Source organism: Carassius gibelio, chromosome A20 (genome assembly GCF_023724105.1).
Source record: "Carassius gibelio isolate Cgi1373 ecotype wild population from Czech Republic chromosome A20, carGib1.2-hapl.c, whole genome shotgun sequence".
NCBI lineage: Eukaryota > Metazoa > Chordata > Actinopteri > Cypriniformes > Cyprinidae > Carassius > Carassius gibelio.
Genome location: NC_068390.1, coordinates 5248757 through 5270323, shown reverse-complemented (window position 1 = coordinate 5270323; position 21567 = coordinate 5248757). Strand labels below are relative to the sequence as shown.

Sequence of the window (21567 nt, the reverse complement as noted above, 5' to 3'; positions counted from 1 at the left end):
ATGAACTCTGTCCTCTTGTGCGTGGGAATTACGCCGATTGTCTATTTGCTTTCGGGCACATCACACTATAAATATTCGCCCAAAAGGCACTCTAGCGCTAGACTGTGGAGTTTCTGTAGTGTAGTGGTCATCACGTTCGCCTAACACGCGAAAGGTCCTCGGTTCGAAACCGAGCAGAAACAGCTGTCCCCTTTTGAAGAAATGTATGAACCCCTTTGAGCCGGCAGTTGGCTTCAGAAGGTTTAGCCTTTATGCGCATTTTGCTGAGCCTGCACACAATGATTTCGGACTTGCTTAGGAAGTGGGTTTCCGTAGTGTAGTGGTTATCACGTTCGCCTCACACGCGAAAGGTCCCCAGTTCGAAACTGGGCGGGAACACTGAATCTCTTTTCACAATCGTTTAGGTGGGTTTCTGTTGAGGAGGAACTCAATTCTAGCAAGGCTTTGCGGCCAAGAGGCATGAACACAGTCACTAAAGGTATAGTTGATGCAGAAATGAAAGAGCAGTCATTGTTTGACCTAAACCTATCCCACAACTGTGACATTCCAAGCCTGTCTGGCTTTCTTCTGAGGAACACCAAAGACGAGATTTTAGGAAACTCTGCGTAGACTGCCACACCGAATGAACTCTGTCCTCTTGTGTAAGGGTCTTATTCCACCTAGGCCATCACGTAAGGCAGGGTCTCAAGGGGTGTCTAAAAGGGGGTACGTGGCAGGCCCTCCTTAGACCCCTGCGCGCCGGCCCTGTCTGTCCCAATGATCACCTGTGTCACCACAAACAGCCCATCAGTCCCTCTCACCGCCTATGTGACCACTACTTGCGCTTCTGTCCACTGGTAATACAAAAACTGTGACCGCAAGCTGTCTATGTGTCCCCCGATCCCCTACATGCCCACAAGTAGCCTTTTTATCCCCTTGACGAACTTTAAAACACATCCATCTGGAGTGTTATTTTCTGATAAAATGATGCAAGCCGTAGCAGTTTCTAACACATGGCTAACCTTCTTGAAATTCAACACAATGGTCAACGAATCTGCCAATAAACCTGTTCAGGTGGCTCCTCGCTTACTCCCGAAGCACCCAGAGGTGTTAAACCCTCGGAATTCCACTGACCACAAACAGTCTGTTTTTTTTTTACAATGGGATAGATTGTACGTGGCAAGTCCATATCTCAGCTTTCTGTCTAGAAATATGGCACATAGTCTTAGTGTTTATACTTGACTAACTGGGGCCCAGGTCAGGAAGCAGACAGACTGGCTAAACCGACCGTCTGCTAGCTGCCTCCCGTCACAGAGGTCAGTTAATTCTCAGCACATAGAGACTCTTTCACCTAGATATCACACTATAGAGACTGTGTCTGTTCCCCGAACTAGAAAATACAAAAAACGTCCAAACCAAGTTAAGGTTAACAATTTAATTGAGGTTCAACAAATAAAACACAAATGCAATATGGATAAACAAATGATAAAGATTGGCTTATTGAATATCAGATCCATTTCTACGAAAACACTTTTTGTAAATAATATGATAACTGATCATAATATAGATGTGCTCTGTTTGACAGAAACTTGGCTAAAACCTGATGATTACATTATTTTAAATGAGTCCACCCCCCAAGATTATTGTTATAAACACGAGCCGCGTCTAAAAGGCAAAGGGGGAGGAGTTGCTTCAATTTATAACAACGTTTTCAGGATTTCTCAGAGGGCAGGCTTCAAGTATAACTCGTTTGAAGTAATGGTGCTTCATATAACATTATCCAGAGAAACCAATGTTAATGATAAATCCCCTGTTATGTTTGTACTGGCTACTGTATACAGGCCACCAGGGCACCATACAGACTTTATTAAAGAGTTTGGTGATTTTACATCCGAGTTAGTTCTGGCTGCAGATAAAGTCTTAATAGTTGGTGATTTTAATATCCATGTCGATAATGAAAAAGATGCATTGGGATCAGCATTTATAGACATTCTGAACTCTATTGTGTTAGACAACATGTTTCAGGACCTACTCATTGTCGAAATCATACTCTAGATTTAATACTGTCACATGGAATTGATGTTGATAGTGTTGAAATTATTCAGCCAAGTGATGATATCTCAGATCATTATTTGGTTCTGTGTAAACTTCATATAGCCAAAATTGTAAATTCTACTTCTTGTTACAAGTATCGAAGAACCATCACTTCTACCACAAAAGACTGCTTTTTAAGTTATCTTCCTGATGTATCCGAATTCCTTAGCATATCCAAAACCTCAGAACAACTTGATGATGTAACAGAAACTATGGACTCTCTCTTTTCTAGCACTTTAAATACAGTTGCTCCTTTACGCTTAAGGAAGGTTAAGGAAAACAGTTTGACACCATGGTATAATGAGCATACTCGCACCCTAAAGAGAGCAGCCCGAAAAATGGAGCGCAGCTGGAGGAAAACAAAACTAGAGGTATTTCGTATTGCTTGGCGGGAAAGTAGCATATCCTATAGAAAAGCATTAAAAACTGCTAGATCTGATTACTTTTCTTCTCTTTTAGAAGAAAACAAACATAACCCCAGGTATTTATTCAATACAGTGGCTAAATTAACGAAAAATAAAGCCTCAACAAGTGTTGACATTTCCCAACACCACAACAGTAATGACTTTATGAACTACTTTACTTCTAAAATCGATACTATTAGAGATAAAATTGCAACCATTCAGCCGTCAGCTACCGTATCATATCAGACAGTGCACTATAGACCCCCTGAGGAACAGTTCCACTCATTCTCTACTATAGGAGAGGAAGAATTGTATAAACTTGTTAAATCATCTAAACCAACAACATGTATGTTAGACCCTATACCATCTAAGCTCCTAAAAGAGGTGCTTCCAGAAGTCATAGATCCTCTTCTGACTATTATTAATTCCTCATTCTCATTAGGATATGTCCCCAAAACCTTCAAACTGGCTGTTATTAAGCCTCTCATAAAAAAGCCACAACTTGACCCCAGAGAACTTGCTAATTATAGACCAATCTCGAATCTCCCTTTTCTGTCCAAGATACTAGAAAAGGTGGTATCCTCACAATTATATTCCTTCTTAGAGAATAATGGTATATGTGAGGATTTCCAGTCAGGATTTAGACCGTATCATAGTACTGAGACTGCTCTCCTTAGAGTTACAAATGATCTGCTCTTATCATCTGATCGTGGGTGTATCTCTCTATTAGTTTTATTGGATCTTAGTGCTGCGTTTGACACAATTGACCACAACATTCTTTTGCATAGACTTGAACACTTTGTTGGCATCAGTGGAAGTGCATTAGCATGGTTTAAATCGTACTTATATGACCGCCATCAGTTCGTAGCAGTGAATGAAGATGTATCATATCGATCACAAGTGCAGTATGGAGTACCTCAAGGCTCAGTTCTAGGGCCGCTACTCTTCACGCTTTATATGTTACCCTTGGGAGATATCATCAGGAAACATGGTGTTAGTTTTCACTGTTATGCTGATGATACGCAGCTCTATATTTCCTCGCAGCCTGGTGAAACACACCAATTTGAAAAACTAATGGAATGCATAGTCGATATAAAAAATTGGATGACGAGTAATTTCTTACTGCTAAATTCAGAAAAAAACAGAGTTGTTAATCATATGGCCTAAAAACTCTGCTTATAATAAACTAGAACACTGTCTAAGACTTGATGGTTGCTCTGTCAATTCTTCGTCATCAGTTAGGAACCTAGGTGTGCTACTTGATCGCAATCTTTCCTTAGAAAGCCACGTTTCTAGCATTTGTAAAACTGCATTTTTCCATCTCAAAAATATATCTAAATTATGGCCTATGCTCTCAATGTCAAATGCAGAAATGTTAATCCATGCATTTATGACTTCAAGGTTAGACTATTGTAATGCTTTATTGGGTGGTTGTTCTGCACGCTTGGTAAACAAACTACAGCTAGTCCAAAATGCAGCAGCAAGAGTTCTTACTAGAACCAGGAAGTATGACCATATTAGCACGGTCCTGTCCACACTGCACTGGCTCCCTATCAAACATTGTATAGATTTTAAAATATTGCTTATTACTTATAAAGCCCTGAATGGTTTAGCACCTCAGTATTTGAATGAGCTCCTTTTACATTATACTCCTCTACGTCAGCTACGTTCTCAAAACTCAGGCAATTTGATAATACCTAGAATATCAAAATCAACTGCGGGCGGCAGATCCTTTTCCTATTTGGCGCCTAAACTCTGGAATAACCTACCTAACATTGTTCGGGAGGCAGACACACTCTTGCAGTTTAAATCTAGATTAAAGACCCATCTCTTTAACCTGGCATACACATAACATACTAATATGCTTTTAATATCCAAATCCGTTAAAGGATTTTTAGGCTGCATTAATTAGGTAAACCGGAACCGGAAACACTTCACATAACACCGTACTTTCTACATCATTAGAAGAATGGCATCTACGCTAATATTTGTCTGTTTCTCTCTTGTTCCGAGGTCACCGTGGCCACGAGATCCAGTCTGTGTCCAGATCAGAGGGTCACTGCAGTCACCCGGATCCAGTACGTATCCAGACCAGATGGTGGATCAGCACCTAGAAAGGACCTCTACTGCCCTGAAAGACAGCGGAGACCAGGACAACTAGAGCCCCAGATACAGATCCCCTGTAAAGACCTTGTCTCAGAGGAGCACCAGGACAAGACCACAGGAAACAGATGATTCTTCTGCACAATCTGACTTTGCTGCAGTCTGGAATTGAACTACTGGTTTTCGTCTGGTCAGAGGAGAACCTACCCCCCAACTGAGCCTGGTTTCTCCCAAGGTTTTTTTCTCCATTCTGTCACCGATGGAGTTTCGGTTCCTTGCCGCTGTCGCCTCTGGCTTGCTTAGTTGGGGTCACTTCATCTACAGCGATATCATTGACTTGATTGCAAATAAAAACAGACACTATTTCAACTGAACAGAGATGACATAACTGAATTCAATGATGAACTGCCTTTAACTATCATTTTGCATTATTGAGACACTGTTTTCCAAATGAATGTTGTTCAGTGCTTTGACGCAATGTATTTTGTTTAAAGCACTATATAAATAAAGGTGATTGATTGATTGATATCAAGCTAAAACCTGATTTCCCATGCTAGTCTGGACACGTGCTACCCCTGTGGTGAGTTTCAATAAGATTGGAGAAACTTGAAATCTCGGCTCAAAAAAACTAAAAGTTTCAAGAAGATTGGAGAAACTCAAAAATTTGACCAACAAAAATCACCAAGAGAAATTTTCGAGTTTCTCCTGAGTTCTTGGAACTTTTGGTTTCTTAGTTTGAGACTAGCACAGGAAGGCAGGTTTCGGCTTGATATCAAGCTGCAAGTGTTTAATTCCGAGGTAAGTTAAGGGTAGCGTTTCAGGAAACTCTGCATAGACTGCCAGGCCGAATGAACTCTGTCCTCTTGTGCGTGGGAATTACGCCGATTGTCTATTTTCTTTCGGGCACATCACACTATAAATATTCTCCCAAAAGGCACTCTAGCGCTAGACTGTGGAGTTTCTGTAGTGTAGTGGTCATCACGTTCGCCTAACATGCGAAAGGTCCTCGGTTCGAAACCGAGTAGAAACAGCTGTCCCCTTTTGAAGAAATGTATGAACCCCTTTGAGCCGGCAGTTGGCTTCAGAAGGTTTAGCCTTTATGCGCATTTTGCTGAGCCTGCACACAATGATTTCGGACTTGCTTAGGAAGTGGGTTTCCGTAGTGTAGTGGTTATCACGTTTGCCTCACACGCGAAAGGTCCCCAGTTCGAAACTGGGCGGGAACACTGAATCTCTTTTCACAATCGTTTAGGTGGGTTTCTGTTGAGGAGGAACTCAATTCTAGCAAGGCTTTGCGGCCAAGAGGCATGAACACAGTCACTGAAGGTATAGTTGATGCAGAAATGAAAGAGCAGTCATTGTTTGACCTAAACCTATCCCACAACTGTGACATTCCAAGGCTGTCTGGCTTTCTTCTGAGGAACACGAAAAAAGAGATTTGCCTGAGTGGCCCTCTGTTGAGCAGCAGCTCTGCATCACGAAGGCCCGTCTTTACACAGGTGTAGAGATAAGCCACACTAGGCAGCGGTAATACCCACGCAGACAGTACTCTGTACTTTTGACCTGGTAGTTTAGATGAACAGATGGCCGGTGCACTCAAAGACCCAATATTTCGTACAACATATAAATATACATATATTAAATGAAAGTGGGGAAAAAAGCAAAGAAGAAATGGCCACAGAGGATTCCCGCAAACAACTGGAGAAATTCCCGGTTTGCTGCTAAAAATAGAAGGTATTTGCGAACTGAAGAGCGCAACGCAATTTGTAATTTGATTCGCGCTCCAAGATGGATGAGATGAAAAGATCTGACACCTTCGCCACAGGTCCCGTAGTCTAGAGGTTGTCACGTTCGCCTTACACGCGAAAGGTCCCCAGTTCGAAACTGGGCGGGAACACTGGATCTCTTTTTCAAAATTGTTCAGGTGGGTTTCTGTTCAGGAGGAACTCAACGCTTCCAAGGCTTTGCGGCCAATAGGCATTAATACAGTCACTAAAGGTAAAGTTGATGCAGAAATGAAAGAGCAGTCATTGTTTGACCTAAACCTAACCCACAACTGTGACATTCCAAGCCTGTGTGGCTTTCTTCTGAGAAACACCAAAGACGAGATTTTAGGAAACTCTGCGTAGACTGCCACGCCGAATGAACTCTGTCCTCTTGTGTAAGGGTCTTATTCCACCTAGGCCATCACGTAAGGCAGGGTCTCAAGGGGTGTCTAAAAGGGGGTACGTGGCAGGCCCTCCTTAGACCCCTGCGCGCCGGCCCTGTCTGTCCCAATGATCACCTGTGTCACCACAAACAGCCCATCAGTCCCTCTCACCGCCTATGTGACCACTAATTGCGCTTCTGTCCACTGGTAATACAAAAACTGTGACCGCAAGCTGTCTATGTGTCCCCCTGATCCCCTACGTGCCCACAAGTAGCCTTTTTATCCCCTTGACGAACTTTAAAACACATCCATCTGGAGTGTTATTTTCTGATAAAATGATGCAAGCCGTAGCAGTTTCTAACACATGGCTAACCTTCTTGAAATTCAACACAATGGTCAACGAATCTGCCAATAAACCTGTTCAGGTTGCTCCTCGCTTACTCCCGAAGCACCCAGAGGTGTTAAACCCTCAGAATTCCACTGACCACAAACAGTCTGTATTTTTTACAATGGGATAGATTGTACGTGGCAAGTCCATGTCTCAGCTTTCTGAAGAGATATCAAGCTAAAACCTGATTTCCCATGCTAGTCTGGACACGTGCTACCCCTGTGGTGAGTTTCAATAAGATTGGAGAAACTTGAAATCTCGGCTCAAAAAAACTAAAAGTTTCAAGAAGATTGGAGAAACTCGAAAATTTGACCAACAAAAATCACCAAGAGAAATTTTCGAGTTTCTCCTGAGTTCTTGGAACTTTTGGTTTCTTAGTTTGAGACTAGCACAGGAAGGCAGGTTTCGGCTTGATATCAAGCTGCAAGTGTTTAATTCCGAGGTAAGTTAAGGGTAGCGTTTCAGGAAACTCTGCATAGACTGCCAGGCCGAATGAACTCTGTCCTCTTGTGCGTGGGAATTACGCCGATTGTCTATTTGCTTTCGGGCACATCACACTATAAATATTCGCCCAAAAGGCACTCTAGCGCTAGACTGTGGAGTTTCTGTAGTGTAGTGGTCATCACGTTCGCCTAACACGCGAAAGGTCCTCGGTTCGAAACCGAGCAGAAACAGCTGTCCCCTTTTGAAGAAATGTATGAACCCCTTTGAGCCGGCAGTTGGCTTCAGAAGGTTTAGCCTTTATGCGCATTTTGCTGAGCCTGCACACAATGATTTCGGACTTGCTTAGGAAGTGGGTTTCCGTAGTGTAGTGGTTATCACGTTCGCCTCACACGCGAAAGGTCCCCAGTTCGAAACTGGGCGGGAACACTGAATCTCTTTTCACAATCGTTTAGGTGGGTTTCTGTTGAGGAGGAACTCAATTCTAGCAAGGCTTTGCGGCCAAGAGGCATGAACACAGTCACTAAAGGTATAGTTGATGCAGAAATGAAAGAGCAGTCATTGTTTGACCTAAACCTATCCCACAACTGTGACATTCCAAGCCTGTCTGGCTTTCTTCTGAGGAACACGAAAAAAGAGATTTGCCTGAGTGGCCCTCTGTTGAGCAGCAGCTCTGCATCACGAAGGCCCGTCTTTACACAGGTGTAGAGATAATTGTTAAGCCACACTAGGCAGCGGTAATACCCACGCAGACAGTACTCTGTACTTTTGACCTGGTAGTTTAGATGAACAGATGGCCGGTGCACTCAAAGACCCAATATTTCGTACAACATATAAATATACATATATTAAATGAAAGTGGGGAAAAAAGCAAAGAAGAAATGGCCACAGAGGATTCCCGCAAACAACTGGAGAAATTCCCGGTTTGCTGCTAAAAATAGAAGGTATTTGCGAACTGAAGAGCGCAACGCAATTTGTAATTTGATTCGCGCTCCAAGATGCATGAGATGAAAAGGTCTGACACCTTCGCCACAGGTTTCCGTAGTGTAGAGGTTATCACGTTCGCCTTACACGCGAAAGGTCCCCAGTTCGAAACTGGGCGGGAACACTGGATCTCTTTTTCAAAATTGTTCAGGTGGGTTTCTGTTCAGGAGGAACTCAACGCTTCCAAGGCTTTGCGGCCAATAGGCATTAATACAGTCACTAAAGGTAAAGTTGATGCAGAAATGAAAGAGCAGTCATTGTTTGACCTAAACCTAACCCACAACTGTGACATTCCAAGCCTGTGTGGCTTTCTTCTGAGAAACACCAAAGACGAGATTTTAGGAAACTCTGCGTAGACTGCCACGCCGAATGAACTCTGTCCTCTTGTGTAAGGGTCTTATTCCACCTAGGCCATCACGTAAGGCAGGGTCTCAAAGGGTGTCTAAAAGGGGGTACGTGGCAGGCCCTCCTTAGACCCCTGCGCGCCGGCCCTGTCTGTCCCAATGATCACCTGTGTCACCACAAACAGCCCATCAGTCCCTCTCACCGCCTATGTGACCACTAATTGCGCTTCTGTCCACTGGTAATACAAAAACTGTGACCGCAAGCTGTCTATGTGTCCCCCTGATCCCCTACGTGCCCACAAGTAGCCTTTTTATCCCCTTGACGAACTTTAAAACACATCCATCTGGAGTGTTATTTTCTGATAAAATGATGCAAGCCGTAGCAGTTTCTAACACATGGCTAACCTTCTTGAAATTCAACACAATGGTCAACGAATCTGCCAATAAACCTGTTCAGGTGGCTCCTCGCTTACTCCCGAAGCACCCAGAGGTGTTAAACCCTCAGAATTCCACTGACCACAAACAGTCTGTATTTTTTACAATGGGATAGATTGTACGTGGCAAGTCCATGTCTCAGCTTTCTGAAGAGATATCAAGCTAAAACCTGATTTCCCATGCTAGTCTGGACACGTGCTACCCCTGTGGTGAGTTTCAATAAGATTGGAGAAACTTGAAATCTTGGCTCAAAAAAACTAAAAGTTTCAAGAAGATTGGAGAAACTCGAAAATTTGACCAACAAAAATCACCAAGAGAAATTTTCGAGTTTCTCCTGAGTTCCTGGAACTTTTGGTTTGTTAGTTTGAGACTAGCACAGGAAGGCAGGTTTCGGCTTGATATCAAGCTGCAAGTGTTTAATTCCGAGGTAAGTTAAGGGTAGCGTTTCAGGAAACTGCATAGACTGCCAGGCCGAATGAACTCTGTCCTCTTGTGCGTGGGAATTACGCCGATTGTCTATTTGCTTTCGGGCACATCACACTATAAATATTCGCCCAAAAGGCACTCTAGCGCTAGACTGTGGAGTTTCTGTAGTGTAGTGGTCATCACGTTCGCCTAGCACGCGAAAGGTCCTCGGTTCGAAACCGAGCAGAAACAGCTGTCCCCTTTTGAAGAAATGTATGAACCCCTTTGAGCCGGCAGTTGGCTTCAGAAGGTTTAGCCTTTATGCGCATTTTGCTGAGCCTGCACACAATGATTTCGGACTTGCTTAGGAAGTGGGTTTCCGTAGTGTACTGGTTATCACGTTCGCCTCACACGCGAAAGGTCCCCAGTTCGAAACTGGGCGGGAACACTGAATCTCTTTTCACAATCGTTTAGGTGGGTTTCTGTTGAGGAGGAACTCAATTCTAGCAAGGCATTGCGGCCAAGAGGCATGAACACAGTCACTAAAGGTATAGTTGATGCAGAAATGAAAGAGCAGTCATTGTTTGACCTAAACCTATCCCACAACTGTGACATTCCAAGCCTGTCTGGCTTTCTTCTGAGGAACACGAAAAAAGAGATTTGCCTGAGTGGCCCTCTGTTGAGCAGCAGCTCTGCATCACGAAGGCCCGTCTTTACACAGGTGTAGAGATAATTGTTAAGCCACACTAGGCAGCGGTAATACCCACGCAGACAGTACTCTGTACTTTTGACCTGGTAGTTTAGATGAACAGATGGCCGGTGCACTCAAAGACCCAATATTTCGTACAACATATAAATATACATATATTAAATGAAAGTGGGGAAAAAAGCAAAGAAGAAATGGCCACAGAGGATTCCCGCAAACAACTGGAGAAATTCCCGGTTTGCTGCTAAAAATAGAAGGTATTTGCGAACTGAAGAGCGCAACGCAATTTGTAATTTGATTCGCGCTCCAAGATGCATGAGATGAAAAGATCTGACACATTCGCCACAGGTTTCCGTAGTGTAGAGGTTATCACGTTCGCCTTACATGCGAAAGGTCCCCAGTTCGAAACTGGGCGGGAACACTGGATCTCTTTTTCAAAATTGTTCAGGTGGGTTTCTGTTCAGGAGGAACTCAACGCTTCCAAGGCTTTGCGGCCAATAGGCATTAATACAGTCACTAAAGGTAAAGTTGATGCAGAAATGAAAGAGCAGTCATTGTTTGACCTAAACCTAACCCACAACTGTGACATTCCAAGCCTGTGTGGCTTTCTTCTGAGAAACACCAAAGACGAGATTTTAGGAAACTCTGCGTAGACTGCCACGCCGAATGAACTCTGTCCTCTTGTGTAAGGGTCTTATTCCACCTAGGCCATCACGTAAGGCAGGGTCTCAAGGGGTGTCTAAAAGGGGGTACGTGGCAGGCCCTCCTTAGACCCCTGCGCGCCGGCCCTGTCTGTCCCAATGATCACCTGTGTCACCACAAACAGCCCATCAGTCCCTCTCACCGCCTATGTGACCACTAATTGCGCTTCTGTCCACTGGTAATACAAAAACTGTGACCGCAAGCTGTCTATGTGTCCCCCTGATCCCCTACGTGCCCACAAGTAGCCTTTTTATCCCCTTGACGAACTTTAAAACACATCCATCTGGAGTGTTATTTTCTGATAAAATGATGCAAGCCGTAGCAGTTTCTAACACATGGCTAACCTTCTTGAAATTCAACACAATGGTCAACGAATCTGCCAATAAACCTGTTCAGGTGGCTCCTCGCTTACTCCCGAAGAACCCAGAGGTGTTAAACCCTCAGAATTCCACTGACCACAAACAGTCTGTATTTTTTACAATGGGATAGATTGTACGTGGCAAGTCCATGTCTCAGCTTTCTGAAGAGATATCAAGCTAAAACCTGATTTCCCATGCTAGTCTGGACACGTGCTACCCCTGTGGTGAGTTTCAATAAGATTGGAGAAACTTGAAAACTCAGCTCAAAAAAACTAAAAGTTTCAAGAAGATTGGAGAAACTCGAAAATTTGACCAACAAAAATCACCAAGAGAAATTTTCGAGTTTCTCCTGAGTTCTTGGAACTTTTGGTTTGTTAGTTTGAGACTAGCACAGGAAGGCAGGTTTCGGCTTGATATCAAGCTGCAAGTGTTTAATTCCGAGGTAAGTTAAGGGTAGCGTTTCAGGAAACTCTGCATAGACTGCCAGGCCGAATGAACTCTGTCCTCTTGTGCGTGGGAATTACGCCGATTGTCTATTTGCTTTCGGGCACATCACACTATAAATATTCGCCCAAAAGGCACTCTAGCGCTAGACTGTGGAGTTTCTGTAGTGTAGTGGTCATCACGTTCGCCTAACACGCGAAAGGTCCTCGGTTCGAAACCGAGCAGAAACAGCTGTCCCCTTTTGAAGAAATGTATGAACCCCTTCGAGCCGGCAGTTGGCTTCAGAAGGTTTAGCCTTTATGCGCATTTTGCTGAGCCTGCACACAATGATTTCGGACTTGCTTAGGAAGTGGGTTTCCGTAGTGTAGTGGTTATCACGTTCGCCTCACACGCGAAAGGTCCCCAGTTCGAAACTGGGCGGGAACACTGAATCTCTTTTCACAATCGTTTAGGTGGGTTTCTGTTGAGGAGGAACTCAATTCTAGCAAGGCATTGCGGCCAAGAGGCATGAACACAGTCACTAAAGGTATAGTTGATGCAGAAATGAAAGAGCAGTCATTGTTTGACCTAAACCTATCCCACAACTGTGACATTCCAAGCCTGTCTGGCTTTCTTCTGAGGAACACGAAAAAAGAGATTTGCCTGAGTGGCCCTCTGTTGAGCAGCAGCTCTGCATCACGAAGGCCCGTCTTTACACAGGTGTAGAGATAATTGTTAAGCCACACTAGGCAGCGGTAATACCCACGCAGACAGTACTCTGTACTTTTGACCTGGTAGTTTAGATGAACAGATGGCCGGTGCACTCAAAGACCCAATATTTCGTACAACATATAAATATACATATATTAAATGAAAGTGGGGAAAAAAGCAAAGAAGAAATGGCCACAGAGGATTCCCGCAAACAACTGGAGAAATTCCCGGTTTGCTGCTAAAAATAGAAGGTATTTGCGAACTGAAGAGCGCAACGCAATTTGTAATTTGATTCGCGCTCCAAGATGCATGAGATGAAAAGATCTGACACCTTCGCCACAGGTTTCCGTAGTGTAGAGGTTATCACGTTCGCCTTACACGCGAAAGGTCCCCAGTTCGAAACTGGGCGGGAACACTGGATCTCTTTTTCAAAATTGTTCAGGTGGGTTTCTGTTCAGGAGGAACTCAACGCTTCCAAGGCTTTGCGGCCAATAGGCATTAATACAGTCACTAAAGGTAAAGTTGATGCAGAAATGAAAGAGCAGTCATTGTTTGACCTAAACCTAACCCACAACTGTGACATTCCAAGCCTGTGTGGCTTTCTTCTGAGAAACACCAAAGACGAGATTTTAGGAAACTCTGCGTAGACTGCCACGCCGAATGAACTCTGTCCTCTTGTGTAAGGGTCTTATTCCACCTAGGCCATCACGTAAGGCAGGGTCTCAAGGGGTGTCTAAAAGGGGGTACGTGGCAGGCCCTCCTTAGACCCCTGCGCGCCGGCCCTGTCTGTCCCAATGATCACCTGTGTCACCACAAACAGCCCATCAGTCCCTCTCACCGCCTATGTGACCACTAATTGCGCTTCTGTCCACTGGTAATACAAAAACTGTGACCGCAAGCTGTCTATGTGTCCCCCTGATCCCCTACGTGCCCACAAGTAGCCTTTTTATCCCCTTGACGAACTTTAAAACACATCCATCTGGAGTGTTATTTTCTGATAAAATGATGCAAGCCGTAGCAGTTTCTAACACATGGCTAACCTTCTTGAAATTCAACACAATGGTCAACGAATCTGCCAATAAACCTGTTCAGGTGGCTCCTCGCTTACTCCCGAAGAACCCAGAGGTGTTAAACCCTCAGAATTCCACTGACCACAAACAGTCTGTATTTTTTACAATGGGATAGATTGTACGTGGCAAGTCCATGTCTCAGCTTTCTGAAGAGATATCAAGCTAAAACCTGATTTCCCATGCTAGTCTGGACACGTGCTACCCCTGTGGTGAGTTTCAATAAGATTGGAGAAACTTGAAATCTCAGCTCAAAAAAACTAAAAGTTTCAAGAAGATTGGAGAAACTCGAAAATTTGACCAACAAAAATCACCAAGAGAAATTTTCGAGTTTCTCCTGAGTTCTTGGAACTTTTGGTTTGTTAGTTTGAGACTAGCACAGGAAGGCAGGTTTCGGCTTGATATCAAACTGCAAGTGTTTAATTCCGAGGTAAGTTAAGGGTAGCGTTTCAGGAAACTCTGCATAGACTGCCAGGCCGAATGAACTCTGTCCTCTTGTGCGTGGGAATTACGCCGATTGTCTATTTGCTTTCGGGCACATCACACTATAAATATTCGCCCAAAAGGCACTCTAGCGCTAGACTGTGGAGTTTCTGTAGTGTAGTGGTCATCACGTTCGCCTAACACGCGAAAGGTCCTCGGTTCGAAACCGAGCAGAAACAGCTGTCCCCTTTTGAAGAAATGTATGAACCCCTTTGAGCCGGCAGTTGGCTTCAGAAGGTTTAGCCTTTATGCGCATTTTGCTGAGCCTGCACACAATGATTTCGGACTTGCTTAGGAAGTGGGTTTCCGTAGTGTACTGGTTATCACGTTCGCCTCACACGCGAAAGGTCCCCAGTTCGAAACTGGGCGGGAACACTGAATCTCTTTTCACAATCGTTTAGGTGGGCTTCTGTTGAGGAGGAACTCAATTCTAGCAAGGCTTTGCGGCCAAGAGGCATGAACACAGTCACTAAAGGTATAGTTGATGCAGAAATGAAAGAGCAGTCATTGTTTGACCTAAACCTATCCCACAACTGTGACATTCCAAGCCTGTCTGGCTTTCTTCTGAGGAACACGAAAAAAGAGATTTGCCTGAGTGGCCCTCTGTTGAGCAGCAGCTCTGCATCACGAAGGCCCGTCTTTACACAGGTGTAGAGATAATTGTTAAGCCACACTAGGCAGCGGTAATACCCACGCAGACAGTACTCTGTACTTTTGACCTGGTAGTTTAGATGAACAGATGGCCGGTGCACTCAAAGACCCAATATTTCGTACAACATATAAATATACATATATTAAATGAAAGTGGGGAAAAAAGCAAAGAAGAAATGGCCACAGAGGATTCCCGCAAACAACTGGAGAAATTCCCGGTTTGCTGCTAAAAATAGAAGGTATTTGCGAACTGAAGAGCGCAACGCAATTTGTAATTTGATTCGCGCTCCAAGATGCATGAGATGAAAAGGTCTGACACCTTCGCCACAGGTTTCCGTAGTGTAGAGGTTATCACGTTCGCCTTACACGCGAAAGGTCCCCAGTTCGAAACTGGGCGGGAACACTGGATCTCTTTTTCAAAATTGTTCAGGTGGGTTTCTGTTCAGGAGGAACTCAACGCTTCCAAGGCTTTGCGGCCAATAGGCATTAATACAGTCACTAAAGGTAAAGTTGATGCAGAAATGAAAGAGCAGTCATTGTTTGACCTAAACCTAACCCACAACTGTGACATTCCAAGCCTGTGTGGCTTTCTTCTGAGAAACACCAAAGACGAGATTTTAGGAAACTCTGCGTAGACTGCCACGCCGAATGAACTCTGTCCTCTTGTGTAAGGGTCTTATTCCACCTAGGCCATCACGTAAGGCAGGGTCTCAAGGGGTGTCTAAAAGGGGGTACGTGGCAGGCCCTCCTTAGACCCCTGCGCGCCGGCCCTGTCTGTCCCAATGATCACCTGTGTCACCACAAACAGCCCATCCGTCCCTCTCACCGCCTATGTGACCACTAATTGCGCTTCTGTCCACTGGTAATACAAAAACTGTGACCGCAAGCTGTCTATGTGTCCCCCTGATCCCCTACGTGCCCACAAGTAGCCTTTTTATCCCCTTGACGAACTTTAAAACACATCCATCTGGAGTGTTATTTTCTGATAAAATGATGCAAGCCGTAGCAGTTTCTAACACATGGCTAACCTTCTTGAAATTCAACACAATGGTCAACGAATCTGCCAATAAACCTGTTCAGGTGGCTCCTCGCTTACTCCCGAAGCACCCAGAGGTGTTAAACCCTCAGAATTCCACTGACCACAAACAGTCTGTATTTTTTACAATGGGATAGATTGTACGTGGCAAGTCCATGTCTCAGCTTTCTGAAGAGATATCAAGCTAAAACCTGATTTCCCATGCTAGTCTGGACACGTGCTACCCCTGTGGTGAGTTTCAATAAGATTGGAGAAACTTGAAATCTTGGCTCAAAAAAACTAAAAGTTTCAAGAAGATTGGAGAAACTCGAAAATTTGACCAACAAAAATCACCAAGAGAAATTTTCGAGTTTCTCCTGAGTTCCTGGAACTTTTGGTTTGTTAGTTTGAGACTAGCACAGGAAGGCAGGTTTCGGCTTGATATCAAGCTGCAAGTGTTTAATTCCGAGGTAAGTTAAGGGTAGCGTTTCAGGAAACTGCATAGACTGCCAGGCCGAATGAACTCTGTCCTCTTGTGCGTGGGAATTACGCCGATTGTCTATTTGCTTTCGGGCACATCACACTATAAATATTCGCCCAAAAGGCACTCTAGCGCTAGACTGTGGAGTTTCTGTAGTGTAGTGGTCATCACGTTCGCCTAGCACGCGAAAGGTCCTCGGTTCGAAACCGAGCAGAAACAGCTGTCCCCTTTTGAAGAAATGTATGAACCCCTTTGAGCCGGCAGTTGGCTTCAGAAGGTTTAGCCTTTATGCGCATTTTGCTGAGCCTGCACACAATGATTTCGGACTTGCTTAGGAAGTGGGTTTCCGTAGTGTACTGGTTATCACGTTCGCCTCACACGCGAAAGGTCCCCAGTTCGAAACTGGGCGGGAACACTGAATCTCTTTTCACAATCGTTTAGGTGGGTTTCTGTTGAGGAGGAACTCAATTCTAGCAAGGCTTTGCGGCCAAGAGGCATGAACACAGTCACTAAAGGTATAGTTGATGCAGAAATGAAAGAGCAGTCATTGTTTGACCTAAACCTATCCCACAACTGTGACATTCCAAGCCTGTCTGGCTTTCTTCTGAGGAACACGAAAAAAGAGATTTGCCTGAGTGGCCCTCTGTTGAGCAGCAGCTCTGCATCACGAAGGCCCGTCTTTACACAGGTGTAGAGATAATTGTTAAGCCACACTAGGCAGCGGTAATACCCACGCAGACAGTACTCTGTACTTTTGACCTGGCAGTTTAGATGAACAGATGGCCGGTGCACTCAAAGACCCAATATTTCGTACAACATATAAATATACATATATTAAATGAAAGTGGGGAAAAAAGCAAAGAAGAAATGGCCACAGAGGATTCCCGCAAACAACTGGAGAAATTCCCGGTTTGCTGCTAAAAATAGAAGGTATTTGCGAACTGAAGAGCGCAACGCAATTTGTAATTTGATTCGCGCTCCAAGATGCATGAGATGAAAAGGTCTGACACCTTCGCCACAGGTTTCCGTAGTGTAGAGGTTATCACGTGCGCCTTACACGCGAAAGGTCCCCAGTTCGAAACTGGGCGGGAACACTGGATCTCTTTTTCAAAATTGTTCAGGTGGGTTTCTGTTCAGGAGGAACTCAACGCTTCCAAGGCTTTGCGGCCAATAGGCATTAATACAGTCACTAAAGGTAAAGTTGATGCAGAAATGAAAGAGCAGTCATTGTTTGACCTAAACCTAACCCACAACTGTGACATTCCAAGCCTGTGTGGCTTTCTTCTGAGAAACACCAAAGACGAGATTTTAGGAAACTCTGCGTAGACTGCCACGCCGAATGAACTCTGTCCTCTTGTGTAAGGGTCTTATTCCACCTAGGCCATCACGTAAGGCAGGGTCTCAAGGGGTGTCTAAAAGGGGGTACGTGGCAGGCCCTCCTTAGACCCCTGCGCGCCGGCCCTGTCTGTCCCAATGATCACCTGTGTCACCACAAACAGCCCATCCGTCCCTCTCACCGCCTATGTGACCACTAATTGCGCTTCTGTCCACTGGTAATACAAAAACTGTGACCGCAAGCTGTCTATGTGTCCCCCTGATCCCCTACGTGCCCACAAGTAGCCTTTTTATCCCCTTGACGAACTTTAAAACACATCCATCTGGAGTGTTATTTTCTGATAAAATGATGCAAGCCGTAGCAGTTTCTAACACATGGCTAACCTTCTTGAAATTCAACACAATGGTCAACGAATCTGCCAATAAACCTGTTCAGGTGGCTCCTCGCTTACTCCCGAAGCACCCAGAGGTGTTAAACCCTCAGAATTCCACTGACCACAAACAGTCTGTATTTTTTACAATGGGATAGATTGTACGTGGCAAGTCCATGTCTCAGCTTTCTGAAGAGATATCAAGCTAAAACCTGATTTCCCATGCTAGTCTGGACACGTGCTACCCCTGTGGTGAGTTTCAATAAGATTGGAGAAACTTGAAATCTTGGCTCAAAAAAACTAAAAGTTTCAAGAAGATTGGAGAAACTCGAAAATTTGACCAACAAAAATCACCAAGAGAAATTTTCGAGTTTCTCCTGAGTTCCTGGAACTTTTGGTTTGTTAGTTTGAGACTAGCACAGGAAGGCAGGTTTCGGCTTGATATCAAGCTGCAAGTGTTTAATTCCGAGGTAAGTTAAGGGTAGCGTTTCAGGAAACTGCATAGACTGCCAGGCCGAATGAACTCTGTCCTCTTGTGCGTGGGAATTACGCCGATTGTCTATTTGCTTTCGGGCACATCACACTATAAATATTCGCCCAAAAGGCACTCTAGCGCTAGACTGTGGAGTTTCTGTAGTGTAGTGGTCATCACGTTCGCCTAACACACGAAAGGTCCTCGGTTCGAAACCGAGCAGAAACAGCTGTCCCCTTTTGAAGAAATGTATGAACCCCTTTGAGCCGGCAGTTGGCTTCAGAATGTTTAGCCTTTATGCGCATTTTGCTGAGCCTGCACACAATGATTTCGGACTTGCTTAGGAAGTGGGTTTCCGTAGTGTAGTGGTTATCACGTTCACCTCACACGCGAAAGGTCCCCAGTTCGAAACTGGGCGGGAACACTGAATCTCTTTTCACAATCGTTTAGGTGGGTTTCTGTTGAGGAGGAACTCAATTCTAGCAAGGCTTTGCGGCCAAGAGGCATGAACACAGTCACTAAAGGTATAGTTGATGCAGAAATGAAAGAGCAGTCATTGTTTGACCTAAACCTATCCCACAACTGTGACATTCCAAGCCTGTCTGGCTTTCTTCTGAGGAACACGAAAAAAGAGATTTGCCTGAGTGGCCCTCTGTTGAGCAGCAGCTCTGCATCACGAAGGCCCGTCTTTACACAGGTGTAGAGATAATTGTTAAGCCACACTAGGCAGCGGTAATACCCACGCAGACAGTACTCTGTACTTTTGACCTGGTAGTTTAGATGAACAGATGGCCGGTGCACTCAAAGACCCAATATTTCGTACAACATATAAATATACATATATTAAATGAAAGTGGGGAAAAAAGCAAAGAAGAAATGGCCACAGAGGATTCCCGCAAACAACTGGAGAAATTCCCGGTTTGCTGCTAAAAATAGAAGGTATTTGCGAACTGAAGAGCGCAACGCAATTTGTAATTTGATTCGCGCTCCAAGATGCATGAGATGAAAAGGTCTGACACCTTCGCCACAGGTTTCCGTAGTGTAGAGGTTATCACGTTCGCCTTACACGCGAAAGGTCCCCAGTTCGAAACTGGACGGGAACACTGGATCTCTTTTTCAAAATTGTTCAGGTGGGTTTCTGTTCAGGAGGAACTCAACGCTTCCAAGGCTTTGCGGCCAATAGGCATTAATACAGTCACTAAAGGTAAAGTTGATGCAGAAATGAAAGAGCAGTCATTGTTTGACCTAAACCTAACCCACAACTGTGACATTCCAAGCCTGTGTGGCTTTCTTCTGAGAAACACCAAAGACGAGATTTTAGGAAACTCTGCGTAGACTGCCACGCCGAATGAACTCTGTCCTCTTGTGTAAGGGTCTTATTCCACCTAGGCCATCACGTAAGGCAGGGTCTCAAGGGGTGTCTAAAAGGGGGTACGTGGCAGGCCCTCCTTAGACCCCTGCGCGCCGGCCCTGTCTGTCCCAATGATCACCTGTGTCACCACAAACAGCCCATCAGTCCCTCTCACCGCCTATGTGACCACTAATTGCGCTTCTGTCCACTGGTAATACAAAAACTGTGACCGCAAGCTGTCTATGTGTCCCCCTGATCCCCTACGTGCCCACAAGTAGCCTTTTTATCCCCTTGACAAACTTTAAAACACATCCATCTGGAGTGTTATTTTCTGATAAAATGATGCAAGCCGTAGCAGTTTCTAACACATGGCTAACCTTCTTGAAATTCAACACAATGGTCAACGAATCTGCCAATAAACCTGTTCAGGTGGCTCCTCGCTTACTCCCGAAGCACCCAGAGGTGTTAAACCCTCAGAATTCCACTGACCACAAACAGTCTGTATTTTTTACAATGGGATAGATTGTACGTGGCAAGTCCATGTCTCAGCTTTCTGAAGAGATATCAAGCTAAAACCTGATTTCCCATGCTAGTCTGGACACGTGCTACCCCTGTGGTGAGTTTCAATAAGATTGGAGAAACTTGAAATCTCGGCTCAAAAAAACTAAAAGTTTCAAGAAGATTGGAGAAACTCGAAAATTTGACCAACAAAAATCACCAAGAGAAATTTTCGAGTTTCTCCTGAGTTCTTGGAACTTTTGGTTTGTTAGTTTGAGACTAGCACAGGAAGGCAGGTTTCGGCTTGATATCAAGCTGCAAGTGTTTAATTCCGAGGTAAGTTAAGGGTAGCGTTTCAGGAAACTCTGCATAGACTGCCAGGCCGAATGAACTCTGTCCTCTTGTGCGTGGGAATTACGCCGATTGTCTATTTGCTTTCGGGCACATCACACTATAAATATTCGCCCAAAAGGCACTCTAGCGCTAGACTGTGGAGTTTCTGTAGTGTAGTGGTCATCACGTTCGCCTAACACGCGAAAGGTCCTCGGTTCGAAACCGAGCAGAAACAGCTGTCCCCTTTTGAAGAAATGTATGAACCCCTTTGAGCCGGCAGTTGGCTTCAGAAGGTTTAGCCTTTATGCGCATTTTGCTGAGCCTGCACACAATGATTTCGGACTTGCTTAGGAAGTGGGTTTCCGTAGTGTAGTGGTTATCACGTTCGCCTCACACGCGAAAGGTCCCCAGTTCGAAACTGGGCGGGAACACTGAATCTCTTTTCACAATCGTTTAGGTGGGTTTCTGTTGAGGAGGAACTCAATTCTAGCAAGGCTTTGCGGCCAAGAGGCATGAACACAGTCACTAAAGGTATAGTTGATGCAGAAATGAAAGAGCAGTCATTGTTTGACCTAAACCTATCCCACAACTGTGACATTCCAAGCCTGTCTGGCTTTCTTCTGAGGAACACGAAAAAAGAGATTTGCCTGAGTGGCCCTCTGTTGAGCAGCAGCTCTGCATCACGAAGGCCCGTCTTTACACAGGTGTAGAGATAATTGTTAAGCCACACTAGGCAGCGGTAATACCCACGCAGACAGTACTCTGTACTTTTGACCTGGTAGTTTAGATGAACAGATGGCCGGTGCAGTCAAAGACCCAATATTTCGTACAACATATAAATATACACATATTAAATGAAAGTGGGGAAAAAAGCAAAGAAGAA

General features: G+C 44.6%; 2 long non-coding RNA genes and 24 other non-coding genes across 32 annotated transcripts in view; 25 read left to right on the top strand and 1 right to left on the bottom strand.

Moving 5' to 3' along the window:
- The first annotated feature begins 109 nt into the window (after nt 1–109).
- trnav-aac (transfer RNA valine (anticodon AAC)) lies at nt 110–182 on the top strand. Its single transcript has one exon. It is a non-coding gene; the product is annotated as a tRNA-Val (tRNA).
- Nucleotides 183–305: 123 nt separating this feature from the next.
- On the top strand, nt 306–378 carry trnav-cac (transfer RNA valine (anticodon CAC)). Its single transcript has one exon. It is a non-coding gene; the product is annotated as a tRNA-Val (tRNA).
- A 5159-nt stretch (nt 379–5537) lies between these two features.
- Nucleotides 5538–5610, top strand: trnav-aac (transfer RNA valine (anticodon AAC)). Its single transcript has one exon. It is a non-coding gene; the product is annotated as a tRNA-Val (tRNA).
- A 123-nt stretch (nt 5611–5733) lies between these two features.
- Nucleotides 5734–5806, top strand: trnav-cac (transfer RNA valine (anticodon CAC)). The gene has a single exon. It is a non-coding gene; the product is annotated as a tRNA-Val (tRNA).
- Nucleotides 5807–6934: 1128 nt separating this feature from the next.
- LOC127938388 (uncharacterized) lies at nt 6935–20523 on the top strand. 3 transcript variants are annotated; one of them, XR_008148706.1, is made up of 2 exons: nt 6935–7154; nt 20283–20523. It is a non-coding gene; the product is annotated as an uncharacterized LOC127938388 (long non-coding RNA). The 3 variants fall into 3 exon arrangements; XR_008148708.1 differs by lacking the exon at nt 6935–7154 and adding an exon at nt 11382–11530; XR_008148707.1 differs by lacking the exon at nt 6935–7154 and adding an exon at nt 13571–13719.
- trnav-aac (transfer RNA valine (anticodon AAC)) lies at nt 7719–7791 on the top strand. Its single transcript has one exon. It is a non-coding gene; the product is annotated as a tRNA-Val (tRNA).
- trnav-cac (transfer RNA valine (anticodon CAC)) lies at nt 7915–7987 on the top strand. The gene has a single exon. It is a non-coding gene; the product is annotated as a tRNA-Val (tRNA).
- On the top strand, nt 8594–8666 carry trnav-uac (transfer RNA valine (anticodon UAC)). Its single transcript has one exon. It is a non-coding gene; the product is annotated as a tRNA-Val (tRNA).
- trnaa-agc (transfer RNA alanine (anticodon AGC)) lies at nt 9906–9978 on the top strand. Its single transcript has one exon. It is a non-coding gene; the product is annotated as a tRNA-Ala (tRNA).
- trnav-cac (transfer RNA valine (anticodon CAC)) lies at nt 10102–10174 on the top strand. Its single transcript has one exon. It is a non-coding gene; the product is annotated as a tRNA-Val (tRNA).
- trnav-uac (transfer RNA valine (anticodon UAC)) lies at nt 10781–10853 on the top strand. The gene has a single exon. It is a non-coding gene; the product is annotated as a tRNA-Val (tRNA).
- On the top strand, nt 12095–12167 carry trnav-aac (transfer RNA valine (anticodon AAC)). Its single transcript has one exon. It is a non-coding gene; the product is annotated as a tRNA-Val (tRNA).
- On the top strand, nt 12291–12363 carry trnav-cac (transfer RNA valine (anticodon CAC)). The gene has a single exon. It is a non-coding gene; the product is annotated as a tRNA-Val (tRNA).
- Nucleotides 12970–13042, top strand: trnav-uac (transfer RNA valine (anticodon UAC)). The gene has a single exon. It is a non-coding gene; the product is annotated as a tRNA-Val (tRNA).
- trnav-aac (transfer RNA valine (anticodon AAC)) lies at nt 14284–14356 on the top strand. The gene has a single exon. It is a non-coding gene; the product is annotated as a tRNA-Val (tRNA).
- On the top strand, nt 14480–14552 carry trnav-cac (transfer RNA valine (anticodon CAC)). Its single transcript has one exon. It is a non-coding gene; the product is annotated as a tRNA-Val (tRNA).
- trnav-uac (transfer RNA valine (anticodon UAC)) lies at nt 15159–15231 on the top strand. The gene has a single exon. It is a non-coding gene; the product is annotated as a tRNA-Val (tRNA).
- Nucleotides 15190–21567, bottom strand: part of LOC127938385 (uncharacterized) — a 27370-nt gene continuing 20992 nt past the window's right edge. For 4 of the 5 annotated variants that reach the window (XR_008148701.1, XR_008148702.1, XR_008148703.1 and 1 more), the window contains exon 3: nt 15190–15618. This is a non-coding gene — a long non-coding RNA (uncharacterized LOC127938385). Of the gene's footprint in view, nt 15619–17532; nt 17806–21567 lie in introns of those variants that run through there. The other variant, XR_008148704.1, reaches the window with a different exon arrangement.
- Nucleotides 16471–16543, top strand: trnaa-agc (transfer RNA alanine (anticodon AGC)). The gene has a single exon. It is a non-coding gene; the product is annotated as a tRNA-Ala (tRNA).
- Nucleotides 16667–16739, top strand: trnav-cac (transfer RNA valine (anticodon CAC)). The gene has a single exon. It is a non-coding gene; the product is annotated as a tRNA-Val (tRNA).
- On the top strand, nt 17346–17418 carry trnav-uac (transfer RNA valine (anticodon UAC)). The gene has a single exon. It is a non-coding gene; the product is annotated as a tRNA-Val (tRNA).
- Nucleotides 18658–18730, top strand: trnav-aac (transfer RNA valine (anticodon AAC)). Its single transcript has one exon. It is a non-coding gene; the product is annotated as a tRNA-Val (tRNA).
- On the top strand, nt 18854–18926 carry trnav-cac (transfer RNA valine (anticodon CAC)). The gene has a single exon. It is a non-coding gene; the product is annotated as a tRNA-Val (tRNA).
- On the top strand, nt 19533–19605 carry trnav-uac (transfer RNA valine (anticodon UAC)). The gene has a single exon. It is a non-coding gene; the product is annotated as a tRNA-Val (tRNA).
- Nucleotides 20847–20919, top strand: trnav-aac (transfer RNA valine (anticodon AAC)). Its single transcript has one exon. It is a non-coding gene; the product is annotated as a tRNA-Val (tRNA).
- On the top strand, nt 21043–21115 carry trnav-cac (transfer RNA valine (anticodon CAC)). The gene has a single exon. It is a non-coding gene; the product is annotated as a tRNA-Val (tRNA).